Source organism: Manis pentadactyla, chromosome 6 (genome assembly GCF_030020395.1).
Source record: "Manis pentadactyla isolate mManPen7 chromosome 6, mManPen7.hap1, whole genome shotgun sequence".
Taxonomy (NCBI): Eukaryota; Metazoa; Chordata; class Mammalia; order Pholidota; family Manidae; genus Manis; species Manis pentadactyla.
Window position 1 is genome coordinate 122,674,991 of NC_080024.1, and position 23,141 is coordinate 122,698,131.

Here is a 23,141-nt window from a genome sequence, read left to right on the forward strand (position 1 = left end):
TTGGGTTCCGCCTGGTAAAGGCTTTTGTATGGTACCCTGAGGTCTGCTCTGTTCGTGAGGTCTGCATGCAGTCTGGTTCAGCCTTTTTTCTTGTTGCTGTTTTAGGGTTAGTTGTAGCAATTAACTGTATTTTCATACTATCTGTGGTTCTGGGAGGAATTCTCTGTCTCGCCTCTCACGCCGCCATCTTGAATCTCTCTCCTTCTCTACATTGTATCTTATAGAAATATTTCATTAACTTTATTGCTATCATTCCATTGTATGGATATACCACATTTTTAAAATCCATTCACCAGCTGTTGGACATTTGGATTCTTTCCACTTTTTGGGTATTATGAATAATGCTGCTATGAATATTTACATAAGCTTACTATATGGGTATATTTTGTTTTTTGGGGGTATACACCTAGGAGTGGAATAATTGGGTCATATGGTACTTTCATATGTTAACTTTTTAAGAACCTATCAAATTTTTCCAAAGTGGCTGCACCATTTCACATTCTCACAAGTATGTGTGAGGGTTCTAATTTCTCTTATCTCCTCACCAGCACTTGTTGTCAGTTTTTATTACAGCTACTGTAGTGGGTGTGAAGAGCTTTCTCACTGTGATTCTGATTTGCATGTTGCTAATGACTAATGATGTTGAGCATCTTTTCATGCTTTTGGTGACCATTTAAATGTTTTCTTTGGTAAAATGTCTATTCAATTACTTTCCCCATTTTAAATTGGATTGTTAGTCTTATTATTGAGTTTAATAAGAGTTCTATATGTATACCAAATACAAGTCCTTTATCAGATATAATATTTGCAAATCTTTTTTCCCCCAGATACATATTTATTTTCTGACACAGTATTTTAAAGAGATACAAACTTCAAAGTGATGTTTCCTTGTGGTATACTAACAGACCAATCACCATTCACATTTTTTCAAAATATTTTATTAGAACCTTTAAAAAGCAACTTTTAACTTTTACTGTATAATACTTGAAAATGTAGATAAGTACAAAACACGGTAGCAAAATTCCAGAAATAATTTCAGTAACATTTTTTTGCTTACAGCCTTTGGTGCCCTCTATGAACATACATAGCATTTATTTTTAAAACTTAAATGGGGCTATTTAAATAATATAAACATTAGCCTCATTATTTTAGCTCTTGGCTGACAAGCAAGACACAAATTTCTCAATGATTTAAACAGAAAATTAGTTTATTAAAAAAACGGTTGGGTATGCCTAGTGTGAGTGATAGGGGAATAGTGAATGTTTCTTGTCTTTAGGGTAAGGCAGGGATAGGTACTGGAATTGTTATGGAAAATACTGAAAAACCTGGACTGGATCACTGATGGAAGAAGCAAGCACGCACTCGGAAGTCTTGGAATGTTGAGGCTTTATTTCACACTGGTGGGCTCAGAGGGGAGTAATCTCCCAAAGTCTGAATCCTGAACAAAGGCAAATGAAGTAATATATATCTTTCTGCTTCTGTATCTGTAACATTCCTACCAGCACAGCAAGCGAGCAGGCAAGGGGGAGTGAATTTAGGGAGGAAGTGCCTGGCAGAGTGCGGAGTGAAGGGGAGGGGGAAGTTAAGGGAGTTTCTGCTAACACATCTTTGCTAAGAAGAGCAACAGAAGGAAGCCACCTGGATTAGATAGACTGCTGTCCTTGTAAATTGCTGTCCTAAATTTTTCCTTATCAGAACTAGTGTCGAGGAGTGTTTCCCAAGGAGCACAGTGGAAGCGCCCCTCTCAGGGCATTATCCAGCAGACACTTCCCCAAACAATCCCTATTTTGCAGGGGGCTTGAGTTTTTGTCCCCCGAGGCCTACCTACCTCCTTTTGGGGTGCCGGTCTGTGGTCTCCCTCTCACCGCCCACCCTGTATCGTGGGCCTCCTAGATCCTCGACGCCTGGCTCAGGGCTCAGCAAGGCAGCACGAATGCGCCTCGATACAGTCCTCCAGCTCTAGGTCCGCCTTGGCCGCTTTCGGGCTGCTGTACGGGTCAGGAGCAGCTTCATGCTCGACGGGGACGATCCGAGGCCTTCCCTGGCGCGGTGAGTGCACCTCCACTTCCCCCTACCCCAGGAGTTATTGCCCGAGTGTTATTTTACTTGCTGCGGCAGTCTCTTTGTCGGTGGTTCAGGTGGGCACCGCCCGGTCCGGACGGCAGGGCCGAGCCCTCGTGGGCAAGCCTCCCGCCCGGGGCCTTCCCCTCGGTTCCGCGCCGCCCCGCGGCTCAGGCAGGCAGGGTAGTGTCCCCGAAACGCCGTTAAGTCCAGCGCTGGGACGGAAGTGCCTCTGGGCCTTGTGGGGCAGGAGGAGGTTGGGGGCGGCGCTTCCGGTGAGCGCCCGGCGCCTCGGCTAGCCCCGCGCAGCCGCATCGGCGTCCGCACGCCGCGCGCTGTGACGACCTCGCCCTAGAGGCCTGCGCGGGCGCCCTGCAGCCTGGCCCGCCGCGCCGAGGCGGTCCCGAGCGAGCGGCAGAGGCGGCAGCATGCGTTGCGGTTCCGAGTAGCGCGCCGAGCCCGCGAGGCCCGGCGCGGAGGCGGGGGAGGGCGCGGCGGAGGCGGGGCCCGCGCCGGGCCCGCCCGCCCGCCAGGGGAGCCGGCGGCAGTGGCCGAGAAGGCTGCGCGGCGGACGGCGGCCCCAGATTAGCACCGCGCTGCGGCCCGCGGGACCGTGCCGCGACCGCCGGGGCCGGCCCGGAGGAGCGCCCGCGCCGCCGCCGCCGCCGCCGCGCGCGGAGGGAGGTGAGTGCCTCCCCGCTCCTGGGCTATCCCGAGCCGCGGCCGCCTGCGTGGGGCCGAAGGAGGAGGAGGAGGCCCGGCCGCAGCCGCGGCTCCCGTCTCTTTGTGGCCGGCGCTGCCGTGGCAGGGACGCGGGCGCGCGGTGCGGGGTCCGAGTCGGGGCCTCCGGGGCTGCTGGACACGTCTTTGGTTGGCAGCCCCGGCAAGCGGCGACTTTCTGCCCTAGTTTGGCATTGAGTTACAACCGTTTTTCTTTAGAAGACGGAAGTTTGTTCTATATACCGCAAATAGGCTAAATATGGCTCCTGGGCTCGGCTCGCGTTGTGGTACTGGGAACCGAGGTGCTAAGCTGACCCTCGTCGGGCTGGCGCGAAGGGGGAAGGGAGGACACGCGGGCGGCCTGGGGCGGGGGCTTCCCCGCTCACTGCTCGCGAAGAGGACCGGGCCCTGAATTAGCAAATGTCTGTGCATGCGAAGGAGTGTGGCATTTAGTAATGTGGCACCCACACCTTCCTGCAAGAATGAATGGATAAAATGTCATTTACTCATCCATAATCACTATAATGCCCATTTAAAGATTTGGCAGGACTTGGGATGATTTGCATTGTCATTGTCTCTCTTACCTGGTCAGCCTTGCTAAGTGAGGAGGCTCCCCACCCCCCAAACTTATGACCTTGGCCTCATTCACAAAGCCACTGAGCTAACCAACCTGACCAAACGCGCTTGACATTTTCTGGCAAGTGTGGGCAATAGGCAAAGTAGTGTTTGTGATCGTGAACTGTTTCTGAAAGGTAGAGAATGTCACCTTAATCATACTTGATGCTTAATATGTTCAGTTACAGTAAGAACAAGAACCCTGACAAGTTGGGGTCGGGGGGCGGGCGGCGGTGCCTTGTCCTCATTTCACAGATGAAGTTGAGGCCCTAAGAAGTTGTAACTTTTCAGGTCACAAGCCAAGTAGCAGAACTAGGCATTTTTCAGACCTAGGCATTATTAATCCAGTGCTCTTTATATCACACCTGTGTCTAGACGTGGATTGTCCACTCTGGTAGCCACTTACTACATGTGGCTGTTTAAATTAATTAAAATTAAATTAAAAAAAATTCAGCTCCTTAGTTGCATTAGCCAAGTGTCAAGTGTTGAGTAGCCAGATATGACTGTTGCCTACTATTTAATGGTGCTTGTCTAGATGATACATCCATTACTTCTTCAGTAAATAATTATTGAGTGCCATCTGTGAGGCACAATTTCAAGTCCTGGGTATACTGTGGTGAATAAGAGACAAATGTCCTTGACTTTACGGAGCTTGCATTTTACGTGATAATTTCAGGGATGTTTCCATGGTGCTTAAGAGTGTTGCTAATTCAAAGGGTGGTTTGGGAGCCAGCAGCAGCCTTGTCATTTTGGGGTTTGGAAGAAATGCAGGCTCTTAGGTCCCAACCATGTAAGTTTAATGAGTATCTGTTAAAGTGATTTAACAGATCACAAGAGTTAGATCAAAGATCTGTCTCAGGTGATTTGTGTTCACATTGAAGGTGTTAATTCAGAATGCCAGTGGTAACTGGGTTTAACAAATGTACTGATGGATTGTTTGGTAGGGCTTTTAAGAAGCAAGCTCTACCATTCCTGGGAACAAATACATGTTAAATCCTGGCTTCTCCAATGGAATATAAAGTTTATGAGAGTAGAGATTGTGTCTTCCTTTTCCAGCCAGGTATCCCCAGAGACTTAACAGTGCCTGGTAAGCAGCAGGTTCTCAATAAATGTTGTTGAGTTTATGAATAAGCATGCTAGGAAGTCCAAATTGGTTGTTAATCTCAGGCAGTTGCAGGCATGATGATTCTCATGGCATCAGGTAAGAGCATGAGACCAGAGTCAAAACGAAGGTAGAGCTATGTGTGGCTTTTCTGCTCCAAGCCCTGGTCTGAGTTTCATTCATAGCTCTGGCAGTTTCTTGTTTTTCTAACTTTGGTAGCCTTGAGGAGTACTGTCTGGCTGTCTTTGGTGGACAGCTTTCCATAGACCAGATAGGATCATCCAGTTCTAGGAAAAGACTCTCATATTCAAGAAAGTAAAGGGGGACAGGTATTACACTGTTTCTGCTCTTACTGGTTTGTCTATGTAATACGTACATCTATTATGCTTATGTAACAACATGCAGCTTTAGTAATTTGTTTTCATTAACAGATTTCTTGGGATACAGGTCCTAATTGGTTGAGATTAAGAAGAGTATTACAGCTCTGCAGTTGTGAACCACTGTTTTAAAATATACTGGGTTATTATTTTTATGATGGGTTAAAAGCTAGGCTGAGGTGGAGAAGCAAGGAAAAGGAGAGATTAAGTAAAAGAAGCAGTAGGTCCAGAGAGGGACCAAGTTGAATGGAGTAACAGATAATGGAGGAAGAGTGGTGTGGCTGCACAGAGGAGAACTAGGAGTGAATACTTACTGTTCATTTCTCCAGTTAATATTTATTGAGTGCTGTAACTTTGGGGAAAGGAAATTCCGGGGCAAAATACCTTTAAAACTGAAATCAGTCAAAGGGAGAAATAAAGTTTAAAATCTGTTTATTGCTTACAAACTGCAGTCCGGGGCCATCTCTCTCCTACTCAGGCAAAAGCAAAAAAAAAGACCTCCCCCTAACCTCTCAGATTCTGATAAGCCTGTGGTTGCCCAGGTAAACCCATTGATATGGAGTTGAACTACCGCTTTCCACCCCTGAGGAATGCCTGTTGATATGCAAAAGCACTAAAGCCAGGCAAGATATTCTGGAAATACTACAATTTTATCGACAAGTGCTTATTCTGTACCACACCCTAGATACTCAAGATAACATGGGCAAGGAACAGCATTAAGTAAACATGCAGTTAAGTAGGTAATAATTATGTGCGGTGAGCATTATAAAGTAAAAGTAAAGGATGTTGGAGAGACTGTAGGTGGGACAGCTGCTGCTTTTGGTTGGTTGGGTTGCTGAGGAAGGCTTCTTTGAGTAGGTGACATTCGAACTCTCTGGATTTTGGGAATTTCCGTAACTACCCTGCACTATTAATCCCATCTTTCTGTTATTTCACCACACGCAGATGTCTCTTTCTCTGTAGGCACTTTGCTTATGTCCAGCTCTGCATCTTTATTTATGATTTTTCCTTGTTAAGATGTCCCCCTCTCTCCACTTCATCTTGTAAAACTAGTGCGGTATCAGAATTATGATAGTGTCATCATTGGTACAGTCAAGATACAGTCCATTTCCATTGCCTCAGGTTTCTGCATGATGTTCTTCCATAGCCACACCTACTTTCTTCCTACCTGCACTTGCTTCTTAAGCCTTGACAATCACTAATTTGTTCTCCATTCCTATAATTTTGTCTTTTCAAGAATATTTTATAAATGGAATCATACAGTGAGTGCCTTTTGGAATTAGTTTTTTCACTCAACATAATCCTCTGGAGGTTCATCTGGTGTGTGTAAGTAGTTGCTTCCTTTTATTGCTAAATAATATTTCATAGTACATATGTATTTTTACAATTCTTTTAACCATTTGCCTGTTGAAGAACACCTGGTTGTTTCAAATTTTGACTATGTGAGCATCATTTGTTGAAAAGGCAACATCTTTCCTCCATTGAGTTGCTTTTGTATTTTTGTAAAAAATCAGTTGGGTATATTTGTATGAGTCTTCCTGGGTTCTCTGTTCTGTTCCATTGATCTGTGTGTCTGTCCCTCTGCGGATATCACAATCACACAATCTTGGTTACTGTGCTGTATAATAAGTCTTAAGCTGATGTAGACTGATTTTTCCCACATCATTTTTCTTTTTCAAATTGTTTTATGTATTCTTGTTCCTTTATCTTTCCATATAAATTGCAGAATAATTTTATCTATTTATAAAAAAAGTCTTGCTGGGATTTTGATAGTAATTGCATTAGATTTATTTATCAGTTTGGGGAGAATTGATATGTTACTATGTTGCATCTTCCAGTCTATGAACATAGTAAGTCTCTCCATTTATTTAGGTCTTCTTTGATTTCTTTCATCAGCATTGTGTAATTTTATCATACAAGTCTGTGTTTTGTTAGATTTACTTGTAAGTATTTTTATGAACCATTGAAAACGGCATTTTTAATTTTGGTGTCCATGTTTTCATTGCTAGTAGAGCAAAATAATTAACTTTCTTATGCTGTTCTTATATCCTTACACTTCACACTGTTTAGTGTTAACTGGGTTTTGTAGATGCTCTTTATCCAGTTGAGAAAATTACCCTTTATTCCTATCTTTGTGAGAGTTTTTATCACAAGTGGGTTTTGAATTTCGTCAAGTGCTATTTATGCATTGACTGATACGGTATGTAATATTTCTTGTTTAGCATATCAGTATGATGGATTATTTGGATTAATTTTTTAATTTAGCCAGCCTTGCATCCATGGAATAAATCCTAGTTGGAAATGGTATATAATTCTTTTCATATGTTGCTGAATTACTAATAATTTTGTTAAGGATTTTTTGCATTTATGTTCATGAGGACATTTAGCACTATAAAGTTCCTTCTGTTTTAGCTGTGTCCCACACACTTTGATAGGTTGTATTTTTATTTTTATTTTCATTTGAAATGTATGTTTTTATTCCATTGAGATTTCTTTTTTGACCAAAGGATTATTTAAAAGTGTGTTGTTTAGTTTCCAAGTGTTTGAAGATTTTCCTGTTTTTCTGTTTTTGGTTTCTAGTTTGATTTTGTTGAGGTTAGAGTACACACATTGGAGAACTGATTTCAGTTCTTTTAAATATGTTGAAGCTTGTTTTATGGCTCAAACTATGGTCTGTCTTTGTTTATGTTCTGTGGACCCTTGAATAGAATGTGTTTTCTGCTGTTGAGTGGAGTGTTCTATGAATGTCAATTAGATCCTGTTTGTTAATGATGCTGTTTAGTTCTATACCCTTGCTGGTTTTCTGTCTAGATATTCTATCAACTCTTGAGAGAGGGGTGTTGAAGTCTCCAATTATATTTGTGCATTTGTCTGTTTCTACTTTTTGGTTACATCAATTTTTAGCTTTACATATTTTGCAGATCTCTGGTGCATACACATTTGAGGTTGCTTTTTTTCTTGGTGGATTGCCTTTTCTATCATATAATTTTCTTCTTTTTCTTTCGTAATTTTCTTTTCTCTGAATTCTACTTTACCTGATACTAACATAGCCACTCTATTCTTTTTCCTTTGATGCTTTCCTTTAATTGTTTGGGTAATATATCTTTTACTATTCTTTTACTTTCAACCTGCCTACATTGTTATATTTGAAGCAAGTTTCTTATAGTCAGCATATAGTTGGGTCATGTTTTATAATTCATTCTTTGTGTTTTCATTGATGCATTTATACTGTATACTAGAGCAAAATAATTATACTTAATGTAATTATTGATCTTCTAGGGTTTAGGTCTGCCATTTTATTTTTTGTTTTGTTTTTTGTTCCCACTTCTTTGTTTCTGTGGGTGTTCCACCCCGACTTCCTGTGCATTAATTCCATATTTTTTATGATTCCATCTTGATTTATCTATACTGTTTTTGAGGGTATTTCTTTGTATAATTTTTATTAAAAACTTATTTTACTTGTTGAAGTGAAGTATAGAATATACATCCTTACTTCCCTTTACATCCCTTTACCCTCTTCCATTTTAATACAGTTGTAAATATTTCCTTTATACACACATTTAGAACTACATTAGTGTTATAATTTTCTCCATAATCAAACATAAATGAGAAAACTCAAGAGAGAAGGAAATCCTATTTACCTGTATCTTTACTTACTCCGTTTTCTCTTGATGTCTCAAGATTTTTTCCTTTATTTATTTTTTATTGTTAAGAACTTTTGCTGTTCTTTAGGATAGGTATGCTAGTGACAAATTCTCTCCGTTTTTCTTCTTTTGAGAATGTCTTGGTTTCCTCTTCATTCCTGAAGGATATTTACTCTGGATATAAAATTCTGTGTTTTTTTCTTTCTGCACTTGAAAAATGTTGTACACTTCCTTTTGCCTCCATGGCTTTTGATGAGAAATCCACTGTCATGCAAATCCTTTTTCCTCTAGTTATGGTGTTTTTCTCTCACTGTTTTCAGGATTTTTTCTTTGTCTTCAGTTTTAAGATGTATGATTGTGCTATATCTTGGTGTGTACTCTTTGGGTTTATCTTGTTTAGCGTTTACACAGCTTCCTGAGTCTGTAGGTTTATGTCTTGCCAACTTTGGGGAGTTTTCAACGTTATTTCTCTTAGTACTTTTTCAGCCCACTCTTTTTATCCTCTTTTCAAGACTGATGACCTAAATGTTAGATCTTTTGTTATGGTCCCACAGGTCCCTAAGAATGTTAATTTTTCCTTAGTTTGTTTCTGTTGTTTAGATTGAGTACTTTCTATTGCTCTATCTTCTAGTTCCTTTTCTCTGTCCTTCCATTTTGCTCTTGAGTCCATACCATTTTATTTTGGTATTTGTCAGCTCTAAGGTTTCCATTTTCTTCTTTATATCTTCTATTCCTTTGCTGAGGTTATTTATTTTTTATTTTGCTTCAGGCATACTTGAAATTGTTGAAGCATTTCCATCACAGCTGTAATAATCATCAGATAATTCTAACATCTCTGTCTTTTTGGTCTTGGTATCTGTTGAAGTCTTTTCCATTTAATTTGAGTTCATCCTAGCTTTTTTGAATGGTGAGTGTTTTTTTTTATTTTTATTAAAACCTGGACATTTCCATATCATGCTGGACTTCATTTAGGCCTGTTTTAAATGTCTTTTTTTGGACACCACTCTGGGGGTGGGGGAAGGGGACAGCATGTGGTGCTGCCTAGTTATTCTAGGAGGAATTAGAAATACAGGTTTCCACACTAGACCTCCCATGACCCAAGAAGTAAAGCTCTTTGTTACTGCTAGGTGGAGAGTAGAGGTCCAGGATCCCCAGCGGAGATTATGTGGAAGGGTGCCTTGTTACCAGACTACGTGGATGAAAGCTTGGACTCCTGATTTGCCTTCTTATCAAGTGAGGAGCATTGCAGTGCCTTGTTACAGCCTGGCAAGTACATGGAAGTCTAAGTGACCCACCTGGCCTTTGCTGGCTTAGGTGGGGTGACAGTTTTTTCTGTGGTGTTTGTCTTGAGAAAAGTTTATTTTTTATTAAGAGTTTTCTGTCATGCTACGATGTCCTTTTTCTGGTCTGGTCCTTTGCTAGGGATGGCAGCTTTTGTTGGGACTTTCTTTGTCTGTACCTGTTAGTATTTCCAGGTTGTCATTTTTCTCCAAGTCTAGGACATATGAGGCAAAAAGAAAACTCAGGAAACTCACCATTGTGTTGTTTCTCAGGGCCTGAGCTTGCTAGGCAGTCTGCCACCTTCTTTCCACACTTAAGAGTCTTCTTATGTTTGTTTTATATACAATGCCCAGAAGTTTAGTTGTAGTTAGTAGGAGGAATAGTGAAAAGTGCATCTACTCCATCTTCCCAGAGGCAAATATCCCTGAAAGACCAGTTAACTTTTCCCCTTTATCATGGGCTGATTCTTTTCCAATATATGTAAAAAATGAATTATAAGAACAGTGAAATTAAAAACCTATAATATGTAACTCCCAATTTTTAAATTAGGCTTAGTAGATGTAAAATATCTGTCATATTGCTACTAAAGCTTCTAAATGCTTTCCCTCAATCTCTGTACTTAGATCTTCATGGACTAGGTGCAAGCAGTTTGCTGTCTAGGGACTACACTTTGATTTGCACTAACTATAAAGTATGACTACTTGGTTCTTTTTGAAATTATAAATCTGTGCTTAGCTATTCAGTTTAGTTTCTTCTCTGTTGTTTTCCTTGTGTTTTTGTAGGGGTGCCCTCAATGTGAAACCCTTTTAGTCCTTAAGGAGAAGGAATGTTTGGGATTGTTTTTAGGGCAGCTGTAGCAATAGTAATGAGTGTTGAGAGTACACTTCTGATTTTATGTGAACCATGTCTCCTGTAATTTATAGAATTCTTATAAATTGTCATAAATTATAAAATAAATTATAAATGCTTATAAGAATCTTTTCAGTCATTATAATTTATGAATTCTGATGTTGTATAGATAACATATAACTGTTTTAGTTCTATCAAGATGTCTAAGAATAGGCTTCAGAGATATCTTTTGGTTAACAACTTCAACTATGGGGTAGTTACCAAGGGACTAGGTAAAGTCTTCTGGGGAGCCATGATTTAAAGACAGCTCTTTAGGTTCAGATGTCATGGCTCTTGCTGGATTTTTATGTCTTTGGTAGTTATAACTTCTGTGTCACTAAAAAAATGTTTTTTACATATCAGTTCAGTTATTAAAAAGGAGTAGCATTTGCATTCCATTGCTTGAGCCATATGCTAAATTATTGGAAATAGCACATTACATTTTATGATTTATTGTTTTCTTTAAAGAGTGAGTGAAAATTTATCGGAACTTGTAACTCACACTTTTCCATCCCAGGAATTAGTGAGTTATCTATAAGCCCTTCGTTAATAGTTACTCGTCCCTGTGCATAGCAGGGACTTTAGAAGGCAGCACTGTCATAATGGCAAGGTTGGCCACTTCAGAGACTGATGTCCATCCACATTTTGTTCATAATAAGACTAATAAGACTTGCAGAGTTTGTTATAATTATTTTAAGTGTTTCCATGCAAAGGGAACACTGTCTGATGTAATAGAACTGTTGTAGGGAGACTTACCGTGAGAGTTTCAGCTCTTGCCCAGATTAGGGGCATAAGAGAACTAAAACCGCTTTGCCACTGGGCATGGGAAATGATGGCAAAATGGTCTTGGGAGTGAAATGATAAAGTAGAGGGAAGGAGGATTGTTAATTGTAGACTAAGTCTTTGAACAGGCCTAGAAATCCTTTGGGGCATTTCTGTGCATGAGATATAAGGACATTTCTGGAGAGAAAGGAGTTTTGTGGTGGAAGTTTTGACTGGGATTGCTCTTGAGTTGGAGGAGAGGATGCAGTCCTCGTAGCTTATCAGGTGGTGCTCATCAGCTGGTGGTGCATGCTGCTGTTTGAGAAGGGAGAGCTCAAGGAGTAGTAGGGGAACAGTGAGTTGGTTCCAATAGACTGGGATGTAGGCTATTGATAATTGGAGATGGGGATACAAAACACAAACACAATGTACCAGGCACTATTCTAAGGGTTCTGCTTACATTAATTCACTTAATCTTTATAACAACCTCTGGAGGTAAATACTCTTACCATTATCCCCTTGTGTAGCTGAAGGAACTGTATCATGGAGAGACGTTACATGAGGAACTGAGATCTGCACTAGTTCCTGTGTTTGTGCCTTTGACATGCAGTCTTATGTTTATAGTCTTAACTGAACTAGATTGCCTTGTTAGGATAGTATGCACAGGGTTGACCGGGGCTTTGAATACCAAGCAGAAGAGTATGGATGTTATTTTTCAAATAGTAGGGAGCTGTTAATGGACATATTGATTGGCCTCAGAATAAAGTTTTAATGTACACATAGGTGGGTGATTGTTACTTTACAAGACTAGAGGTAGGAGATGAGGCTAATGAACTGTCCAGTTGACCGCATATGTAGGAACATACAGGTGCATTTTTAGACGGAATCAGATGTTCTTGTCAATGGATGAAGGAAAAAGAAGTTAGTCACTCAATCTGTAAGAGGGCGCTGCCATTAACAGCGATGGGAAAAAAACAGGTTTTTTTTGAGGATAGTGAACAAATGTGTCTTGAGATGTGTCCAGTTGCAGGTACCAGAGAGGGACTCCAGGTAGAACTATCTGCAGGCATCATAGTTGTGAAACTTGATCTTGGGAGGAGAGATAAGGTTTGGAGGTACAGATTAGCAGGAGCACCCATAAGGATGAAAATAGGGAATGGTTGAGAGGGCTAAGAAATAAACCTGAGGGGATACTTGCATTTAGGATTCTAGAGGAGAAAAAGGTCTTTTGCATCCTTACTGAGCAAATATTATCTGAGTATCTGCCCTGTTCCTAATACTGTGGATACAAAGAGAGCAAAACAGGCATGTTTCCTGTCCTTGTTGATTATACAATCAAATGGGGCAGACAAAAATAGAAACAATTAGGTAAATAATGGAGAAATGACAGCTGAGATCCAGAAGTCAAAGAGAGTGGGGGCAAGAGGATTTCAGATAAAAAGGATTGTCTTGTAGAGGCCGTGTAGCAGTAGAGACTCATTCTGTTTAAGGAACTGAAAGATCAGTGTGGCATGGGCCATTGGTGTGAGGGAAAGTGGGGCAGATGGAGGGAGAAAAATTGCCATGGACAGATGATGCAGGACCTTCATAGTGCTGTTGAAAGGTTTTGAGCAGAAGAGAGCTGTTTTGAATTTGGAGATCACCCTACTGCATTGTGGAGAATGGGTTTGGATAGGTAAAGGAGATGCAGGCAAGGCCCTGTTAGTAGATGCTTCAGAATGCCTGGACTGAAATGGTAATAGTGGACCTATCTGAGGTCAAGATGGCTCTAGTTCTCTCCGCAAGCAACTCTGCCCTCCTTGGCCCCGTAGCACTTCTTTTCTTCTTTGTTTATCATGTATCATGCTGATACTGTTCATCCATCTGTAACCCTTCTAGACTGAATTACTTAGGCAAGGGTTAGGATCTTCTCTTAAGCACCAGTGCCTGCCACCTGGGAAGTGACCAGTAAATGTCTAATAAATCACTGTGCTTCACAAAAGGTGCAAGACTATGGCCAGGGTTTAGACTGAGTCTTCTCTGTTTTTTACCTTGAGAGAGATTGCAGGACCTGGGATGGCTGTGGCAGTGTTACAGGGGAGGAATATACTGTTTGGGCCTGTATGGCATTTAGAAGGGTTTCCATGTGCTAACTGTTGGAAGGTCTTGATTTCCTCAGCAGGAGAATTACAAGAGGGCAGAGTCAGGAAAGTCATGGGAGGAGACCTTACAAAGAATGACTGGGCACTGATGGCTTGTGCCATTGAGCAGGCAAGAATGTGAAAAGATTTTTTGCCCTTCCTCTTTCTCTGTTTTCTGTAGTTTCAGCAGAGAGGTAACAGCAGAAATCATATTATAAGGGGGTAGGAGGGAGTGCATGGTGAAATGGTGATAGCAAGTGTAGACCGTTTCTGGAGGAAGTATTATGGACAGGAAGGAGGAGGAGTAGGTAGCTTGCAGTGGGGATAGCTGAAGGGAAATGTCTTTTAAGATAGGAAGGAGCAGAGCCTATTTTTTTAAGCAATAGGGTGTGGCCTGTGAGAGCCCAGTAATCAGCTCCTAGGATTTTGCTGTTTGGGCATGCTCACTCAGTGGTGGCAGAGAATTCTGTTTGACCGGGGAAAGCCAGAAATCTGAGTTTTCCTGTGAAATGTCCTGATTTTTAAATATTGGCAATTCAATTTTTAAGAATCTTGTTTTGTGGGGAGGGAAGGGACAAAAACCCTCATCTCTGGGCTGGCTTTTCCTAACAGCTACCTCAGGAGAAAGGTCTGTTGAGTGTGAAAGAGAGGAGAGGAGTATTTATGAGCAAGGCTTCCAAGGCTGTAGAAAGGGATGCAATTAAGTCTATGGGTGGAGAGCATTGTCCTTGGAAAGGAGGATGACTCTGTGAGGGGAACAGAAGGCATGTGAGGTGCAAGTGTGGTAGAGGGGACTTAATCTCAGCAGGAGAGACAAAGTCAGAGGCCAGGATCTGTTGGATGGTCTGTGATGGCGCACACACGGAAAGGGAGAGGAATTGTAAAGAGCAGTAAGGGCTCCGTCTGGCTAGTTAGCATGGGTTTACAGTGTACTCTGCCAACCTTGTCTCAGCCCTGTTTCTCTGTAATACTAATATCCTGGAAGTTGGAGCAGAAAAACTGAACAGTGAGACTTATCTAGTGTTAAGGATTGAAAGGCCGAAGGGTCCAGTAGGTGTGAGGGATTTTTTTTTTTAATGTGTCCAGTAAGGCATAGTTACAAAGGTTGTTCAACTTTTATATTGGTAACTAATTATGTGAAACCAGAATCCTGGGTTTGGTGGAGTGAGGGGATCAGTGCACGAGACCACGGGTGGTGGCTTGTGTCTGGGTTTGGTTTTGGCTGATGTATCAGACTAAAGTATTGATAGGTAGGTTGGTGTTGGGCCCAAGCCAGAAGACAGATCACCAGGATCGAGGCTGCTGAGGACAGTGTTAGAAGGCAGCTTGAGCATTGCAGCTGACAGAGGATTGAGGGGGCTTGGAAGTGGGGAAGAAGATGGTGAATCTGGTGCTGGATTTATCAACTCAGTGGGGAAGGTTATATGGTTCTGTGAAGATGAGTCTCAGAATATAAGGATAAATCTTTTTGGGGCAGGTCTAAATGATTTTGACTAATTCACAGTTCAGATTTAACTATCGCAATATGCTATTGTAATATTATTGAAAATATCCTATGTAAAATACTCATATATAATAAAACAATAATAAAATAATGTGTAAAAGGATTTGGACTGGTCTGTTTTGCTTAGGGCAGACAAGGTAGGGGTCTACCTGGGATTCGCTTTACCCACACCCAGCAGAGATGCTCGATTGCTCATCCTCACCTGTTCTGTTCTGATTTACTAGCAACTCCCAGACTTGTGAGAAGTGGCAGTGACTACACAGCATGCCATCCCTGGGAACCTGAAAGTACTTGCAGTATGACTTTCTGAGTGGTAAGGGGCTTGAAAAAGGTCTTCAGTTGTCCCTTAAACTTTCTGCAATGGAAGAATGTTCATCTGTTTAGTAACCAGATCTTAAAGCCAGGGTCCTGTCCACTTGCCACCCTCCAAACAAAACTAGAGAAAAACAGTTATGAATTTAGGGGTGCTTTCTTCTCGCCATCTAATGTCCACATGTTTCTGCCTAAAAATACTATTGTTAGAATAATTGGAAGGTAATTTCTTTGCATTATTAAATATTGGGAATTTTTTAAATAGGAAAAAAAACATGGTAAAATGTTGTGACAGTACCAAAAGGTACTCAGTGAAAAGTCATTCTTCTACCCCAGGAGTCTTTGCCATATGAGCATTGCCTCAAGGTTTTTTGTTTTTGGGTGTGTGTGTGTGTATTGTGTGAATAGTTAAAACATGAAGGGATATGGTAACAAGAGGAGAGAAACCACCAGTTGGATTTGCTGGTGGGCATTATTACAAAGTTAAATTTGGGGTGCACTTTGAGAGATGGAAGAAGATAGGGAATGTGTATTTTGGAGAGAGAAGGTGCTGTGGAGACCAGGAAAAACAGGAGAGAATTTGTAGAGAATCTGAGACAGAGGTTAGAGTAGACTGCATCAGAGCACAGAGAAGCACAAAGTCACTTAGCATGGGTTTATCTGAGTGGAGCTAGAAAAAATTATTTTCTCTAAAGACTCAGAAAGGAAGTTAAAAACAGTAGCTAGACTCAGATTGGGCAGGAAGATGGAAAAAGGTAGATAAGTCAAAGTAGAGTGTAGTCTAGTGAAAAAGAATTCCTGAAATAAATTGCTGAGGACTTTAAACTGGAACCAAGCCAGCTGGGGACCTTTTATACTGTTCTCTCACCTCTAAATGTACTCTGTCCTTAAATACTATTGAATTATAATAGAGTTTCCTTATGAACTTGAACTTTCTGTACGCTAATATGTGCTGAACTAGAGAAAAAGGATTCCCCTGAGAGAAGGCTTTCCCCTGTGTATTACTGTATGGATAGCACCAGTGAACCTGAGCTCTATCACAGAGCTCTTTCAAAGAGGTCTCATAAAAATACTTGCCCTAGAATTTCACCCGGCAGGAAACTTCCGTGAGAGAGGTGGGCTGTCTTCCTCCCATGTAACTTTGTCTCTCACTGTGGTTCTCCAGATCTCTGGGGCAGCCCTTCACATACATACACTGGAGTAAACCTTATCCCATTGCTTGTCTTAGCCTAATGGCTTCTCCCTACACTTCCTTTCTCTGCACGTGTTTCTAACACTTGCCTTTCTCATCCTCACAGATTCCCAGTTCCATTCTTGAGTCTCAGCATAGTACCTTCAATGCTTTACTCCAGTGACTGATCTTGGGTGGGTTCTTTGGTTGCAGGCAGTAGAATCCAGCTCTACCTAGCTTAATAAGCAGGAGCGAATTTATTGGAAAGGAATCAGAAACACAGAACCGAGGGACAGCTAGAGAACCGAGCTTGGAAACAGGTGGAAACTAAGGCCGCTCTTGGGGGCTGGAAAATAATTACAGGAGTGATCTGATCAGGATGTCACCACTGGGATGAATAAACTCCACCTGTTTCTTTCATCTCTGAAAGTTAACTTGCTCAAGATTTCAGATTCCTGGAGAGCACATCCAATGGGCTGAGCCTGGGTCCAGTGTTAAGAGGAGGGATTTACTTGCAGGAACTTCCAGGAACCCCTTTGGTCTTCATAGTGGGAATGTAGATGCATGGATATATATTCTCAGCAAGATTATACAAAGCAGGAGAGGGGAAATTCTCCAAAAGGAAATTAGGAATGAGGAACCAAATGGATGCTGGTAGCTAAAAAAAATGTCTCCTACAGGTCCATTTTCAACATTAAAAAATCATGATTCTTCACAACATTGTAGTTAACTTATATTGAGACAAATAATCATTAGAATTTATTTAGTGCCTTGATCAGTACAATTTGTACTGTGCTCTCAGACCCTTACATGCTGCCCCTTTATGGTCACAACAGTCTTGTGATGGTGGGTAACCAGTTATGTGAACTTATCCAAAAGTAGGTTTCTGAGCTGGGTGCAAGCCCAAGTAGTCTGGTGCTCCATTATCTCTATACTGTTTAAAAAAATAACCATCAATTAATATTTTTAAATGGATTTGGATTTTATTAATTTTATAGTATCTGCATATTTTAAAATGGTAGTACCATGTTTCTCTTCCCCTCTCCCTCTCTCACTCATACACACACACACTCATACGAATTATGTAATTTATTGAAAAAGAGTTAATGAGGCAGCTCCTCAACTTGCCAGGGCTCCTTGGGCTCTGGGTTAGGCATCACTGGCTGTCCTTGTAGTGACATGTGGTTCTCTGTGGGTCATAGCTTCTCTTCTTCCCCACTGTGGCCGTGAGTGGTGGATTCTGAGTGATCTAAGACAGTCATGGAAGTCCCATCCCCCTTGCTAGTTATTGATTCAGAAATAGGCATGTTACCAATTTAGGCTGAGGAAAGTTTTCAGAAGCCTCTGGGAAAGACATTTTTTCCCTTGTCTGAGGCATAAGAAGGGGCCACCACTGTAAATGTTATCATTATATATGTGAATGTGATGTTCTGAGCTTCAGCAACAGGTTTATCAAACCCAAGGAGCAAGCCAGCTCAGGAAGGTGACAGAGCTGAGAGAATTGCACAGGGATCAAGCTGAAACTAAGTTAAGCCAATCCTGAATTCCAGTCTATCCCTTGATGAGCAGTTATGTGAACCAGTAAATTTGCTTACATTTAAGCACTTGGAGGTGTGATTTCTGTTCACTTAGAGCTACTAACTTCCCAACTGATGTCTCTGCAGAATTATAGTTGGGAAGAGATAACAAGATTCCTTCTGCTGGATGGTTAAAGAAAACATCAAGATACTGTTAAATAGGCTAGGCTAGCACCCCAGCCTGGCAAGGTAGAACGTGCATGAATTAGAATCACAGGACCTGAGTTTTAGTTTCTGCTTTGCTATCACTTAACTATGTCACCAGACTTACATTCCCCTATCAGTAATAACAAGGAGGTTGCCATGGATAAGTTATAATGTGGTTTTCATCTCAAGTATCCTCTAGTTTTGGAACTGATGAGAAATATCTGGTTAAACTTAATTAGGAATTAAGGAGATGTTTTTTGAAAAACTGAACCAGCCCAGGTTTTTACAATAATCTAGTAACCTTAGGAGTCCATTTCTACAACTTGTCTGTAAGTAGCACTGCCAGTCTCTTAAGAGTGTTTTTAAAAGTTTTTTCTTTCTGAGGGCTTAAAACCAGTAGCACTTTTTGTGTTTTGGTTTCTTTTTTTTGTTTGTTTTTTGTTTTGTTCATTTTCTCTCGTTCTGTTTAACTTTTTATTGTGGAAAATCCAAATATGTACATATAGAAGTAGAATAATATAACAAACTACCTTATATTCATTTTCTCACCTCAGTATTTATCAATATTTTGACAATCTTAAAATGAGTAGCTTTAAAGTGTTTACATTTGGCTCTTCTAGACAGAGACTTTTTTCCAGCTTAACTTTGGCCAAAATTAGGTCTCCCTTGCTTTAAGGTTTCACCTGTCTGCCTATGTTTATTTAATACTGTTCTTTTTAGCATCAAAAGAAATTACAACACTGTGAAAACATGTCTTTATATTAGCAGTTGTGGTGAAAGAATTATGAATATTTAGGCCTTCGTGTTTGTACATGTCAAGGTAGGATGACTCTTGCCGTACTAACATGCAGCCCCCAAATCTCAGTGGCTTGAAATGACCCAACTTAATGGCTTTGTTGCTGGTTGGCTGGGGATTCTGCTCTGCCTCATCCCCCTCTGGGACCCAAGCTGAGGGAGCACTTTGTCTTGAATGTTGCCAGCACTGTCTCGCAGGGATAGAGAGCAGGGCAAATTGTGCACTGAATCTTAAAGCTTCTGTGTGGAAGTAAGCCATATCATTTCTGTTCACATATCACTTGTCAAAGCAAGTCACATGACTAACCCATGTTACAAGGGGATGGAAAAGTGCAAATCTACCACGTGCCTTTGAAGAGAACCAGAAATATTTGGTGGGTAGTACTAATGACTGTCACAGGATCATGACAATATAAAATTTCATCTCCCCTTCAACTTTTTGATTAAGTCTTCAAGACTTATTTACCCTCATGGAACAAATGTAGGTAATAGGTATTAAAAAATGTCATTGTTTTCTTAACTCTTATTTATTAAAGGTACTTTAAGACTAGTTAATTAGAAAAAAATCCTCAAGAGAGGAAATATCAGTTTCTAGATTGGATCCCTGGTTCTTTCTGGAAAATAGACTTTCCACTTTCTCAAGTGTTGCAATGTGTACTGGGAAAGGAATAATTGTAGCAGCTTCTTTACTTCCCATTAATGGAAAACCTTTCCCACCTCTGTCCCTCATCCTTTTTTAAGTATAATTTTGGATTTGAATTCTAACATAGATAAAATCCCAGACCATATCCTTGGCAAGTGGGGTTCAGGATTCTGGATCAGATATCTTGGTTTGTGTCTTTTGCTTCTGGAGGTTGGGATTTAAAATAGATTCTGACCATTGCATGTGAAGTGTATCAGTCATAGCATCAGCTCTGTTTATATTACCTTCCAGAAGAAACTCCGTCTTCAAAGGTCCTCTTATTTGGCTGTGTTTTATACCTCAGAAATGTGCATCAGACCCAAGGCAGCCAGGTCAGTAGTAGCTACTGTGGTAGGACCTAGCTGGAAAAGGTAAGTAAGGCCAGTGAGCTCCACTCTGTTACTGAGAATTTAAGTTCCATGCAGAGAGAGAAACTCTCAGTCTAATGATGCCATGAGTTAAAAAGCTATGATCATCCATAGGCAGTCTGAGGATGTGATGATGGGGAGGAAAGAGAGAGAGCAGAAAGTAGATTGCTTGGGGATGAGAAGAGCAGGATGCAGGCTTCTGGAGTGATGTTTCTTCATCATGTAGTTTGAGGAACTACCCTGCTAATTCCTGGTGTTGGGGTCCTTGTATTCTTTGGGGCTTTTGCATTTCTGCTTCGCATAAGTCTCAGCTCCTTTGTCATTTCTGCCCTATCTTTGGATTCCTGGGTTGCTTGCATGTGTTCTGTAGGACTGGGTTTGTTATAAATATTGGTTATAGAAACCCAGAATAAGAATAGCTGAAACAAGGAAGAGTAGGTGCTTCTCTTTCATGTCTAAGTCTGGACATAGCTCACCATTGGTATAGTAGCCCCATGATCTTCTGGGATCCTGGATGTTCTGACTTGCTGGGGTATAGAAAGCCGTCCTAGGGTATAGTCTTCATCCTTGTGGTCTTAAAATGGCGATTTAGCCATCACTTTCTTGTTCCACACAACAGGGTGGAGAAAAATAGAAGGGACATTCTTCTATTTTTAGATAATCCTTTTTAGGTACCTCTGGAAGTGGCACACAAGACTTCTTACATATTTTGTCAACTAGAAGTTCACTGCAAGGGAGACTGGGAAGCAGTCCATGTGCTTATAAAAATTGGGATCTAACTGCAGAAAAAAGCAGGCATGAATATTGAGGAACGCCTTGCAGTCTGCTTTTATGTGTTTTGAAGTAAACTCTGTTGCCTGAGGCTGTCTCTGTACTTTGGTATGAAAAGAGTCTAAATCATCTCTTAACATTTGCTTCTTTCATTTCATGCCTATTTGTACCTGAGTTTCTGCTCCACTAATTGTTTCAGCCAAACTAAACAAAGATTCACTTGCTTATTTATGAAACATTTTATGTAGTGTCTATTGTGTACTTCGAGCACACTCCTAGGTATTGAAAAGATACAAAATTGAAATAATGTTTGGTCCCTGTCCTCAAGGAGCTACAGTTTGGCAGAGACAGATGTATAAGCAAATAATAACAATACAGTGTGACAAATGGAATAATGAAGCTTCTAATTAAAGGTATAAACTAGGATGACAGAGAAGAATGTTGGCTATATCTTCCACCTCTTCTTTCTTCAAGACACAGGAAATGAAAGCCCATACTATGGCCCTAAGTACTACCTCTGGCAGGAGCACTGTTGGTCCAAATCCAGATATTCTTTCTTATAAGAACTTCCCAGTTCTTCCCTGTCAGTGAATAGAGTAAAACCTTTCTAAAACCAAATTTATATACCTACCACAGTAAAGAGCAATATACATATAACAGTGTACATATAACTACTGCAGGACTTTATGTCACATGAAATCCTTCTCATTACAAACCCCAGTTTTCCAGAATTCCAGTTACCTAGTTTCATCAAAATTAAGATTTCTTTTGGACATTTTTTACATGACGGTCTTTGACTTACCATTGGTGTTTTGTTTTACTTTGAATTTTATCTTCATTTACTTTTTATCTGCATTTTCTTTATAAGGTTGTCTTTCATATTAGGGTTTTAGGGGATATCGACAAAATAAGCTTAGGTTGAAATGGAATTTTTTAAAAGGTATCATTGATATACAATCACATGAGCAACATTGTGGTTATTAGATTCCCCCCATTATCAAGTCCCCAGCACATACCCAGTTACGGTCACCGTCCATCAGCATAGTAAGATGCTGTAGAATCACTACTTGTCTTCTCTGTGCTGTACTTCCTTCCTCATAGCCCCCCTACATTGTGTGTGCTAATCATAATGCCCCTTAATCCCCTTATCCCTTCCTTCCCACCCACCCTCCCCAGTCCCTGTCTCTTTGGTAACTGTTAGTCCATTCTTGGGTTCTGTGAGTCTGCTGCTGTTTTGTTCCTTCAGTTTTTGCTTTGCTGTTACACTCTAGAGATGAGTGAAATCATTTGGTACTTGTATTTCTCTGCCTTGCATATTTCACTGAGCATAATACCCTCTAGCTCCATCCATGTTGCTGCAAATAGTAGGATTTGTTTTCTTCTTAAGGCTGAATAATGTTCCATTGTGTATATGTACCACATCTTTATCCATTCATCTACTGATGGACACTTAGGTTGCTTCCATTTCTTGGCTATTGTAAATAGTGCTGCAATAAACATAGGGGTGCATATGTCTTTTTGAATCTGGGATCCTGTATTCATAGGGTAAATTCCTAGGAGTGGAATTCCCAGGTCAAATGGTATTTCTATTTTTAGTTTTCTGAGGACCCTCTATACTGCTTTCCACAATGGTTGAACTAATTTACATTCCCACCAGCAGTGTAGGAGGGTTCTCCTTTCTCCACATCCTCGCCAGCATTTGCTGTTTGTCTTTTGGATGTTGGCCATCCTAACTGGTGTGAGGTGATATCTCATTGTGGTTTTAATTTGCATTTCTCTGATGATTAGTGATGTGGAGCATCTTTTTATGTGTTTTGTTGGCCATTTGAATTTCTTCTTTGGAAAAGTGTCTGTTCAGATCCTCTGCCCAATTCTGTATGGTGTTTTCACATACAATAAAGTGCCAATTAGACCTGGTTTGTAGACTGTGCATGGTGGGCTCAGGTGAATATGCTGTCTAGCTAGCTGAAGAGAACTACTGCAAGTTTATGAAGAAACACTATTCATAGCTTGTGAAAATTAAGAACATGATGGAGTTAAGGAAGTTGGCAATGTAAACAGCTACTGTGTAACAGCTGCCTCTCCCATAACAGAAATTAGCTCAGTTGATGAGAACCAGTAAGAACCCTTCTATGTTAAATAATTTGAGGGTTGGCTTTCACTGTATTGCTTGCTGTGTGAGGTTGCCAACTAGAATGTTGAGTCCACTTAACTTCCAGTTTTTGATATCTTTTTTAATTTGGT

The 23,141-nt window shown here is 40.8% G+C and overlaps 1 protein-coding gene across 3 annotated transcripts in view; it reads left to right on the top strand.

Annotated features, from left to right (window-relative positions):
- Positions 1-2,497: 2,497 nt before the first annotated feature.
- Positions 2,498-23,141, top strand: part of GALNT1 (polypeptide N-acetylgalactosaminyltransferase 1) — a 141,263-nt gene continuing 120,619 nt past the window's right edge. For 2 of the 3 annotated variants that reach the window (XM_057504119.1, XM_057504117.1), the window contains exon 1: positions 2,498-2,745. The gene's annotated coding sequence lies outside the window, so the exon portion shown is untranslated. The remainder of the gene's footprint in view (positions 2,746-23,141) is intronic. The other variant, XM_057504118.1, reaches the window with a different exon arrangement.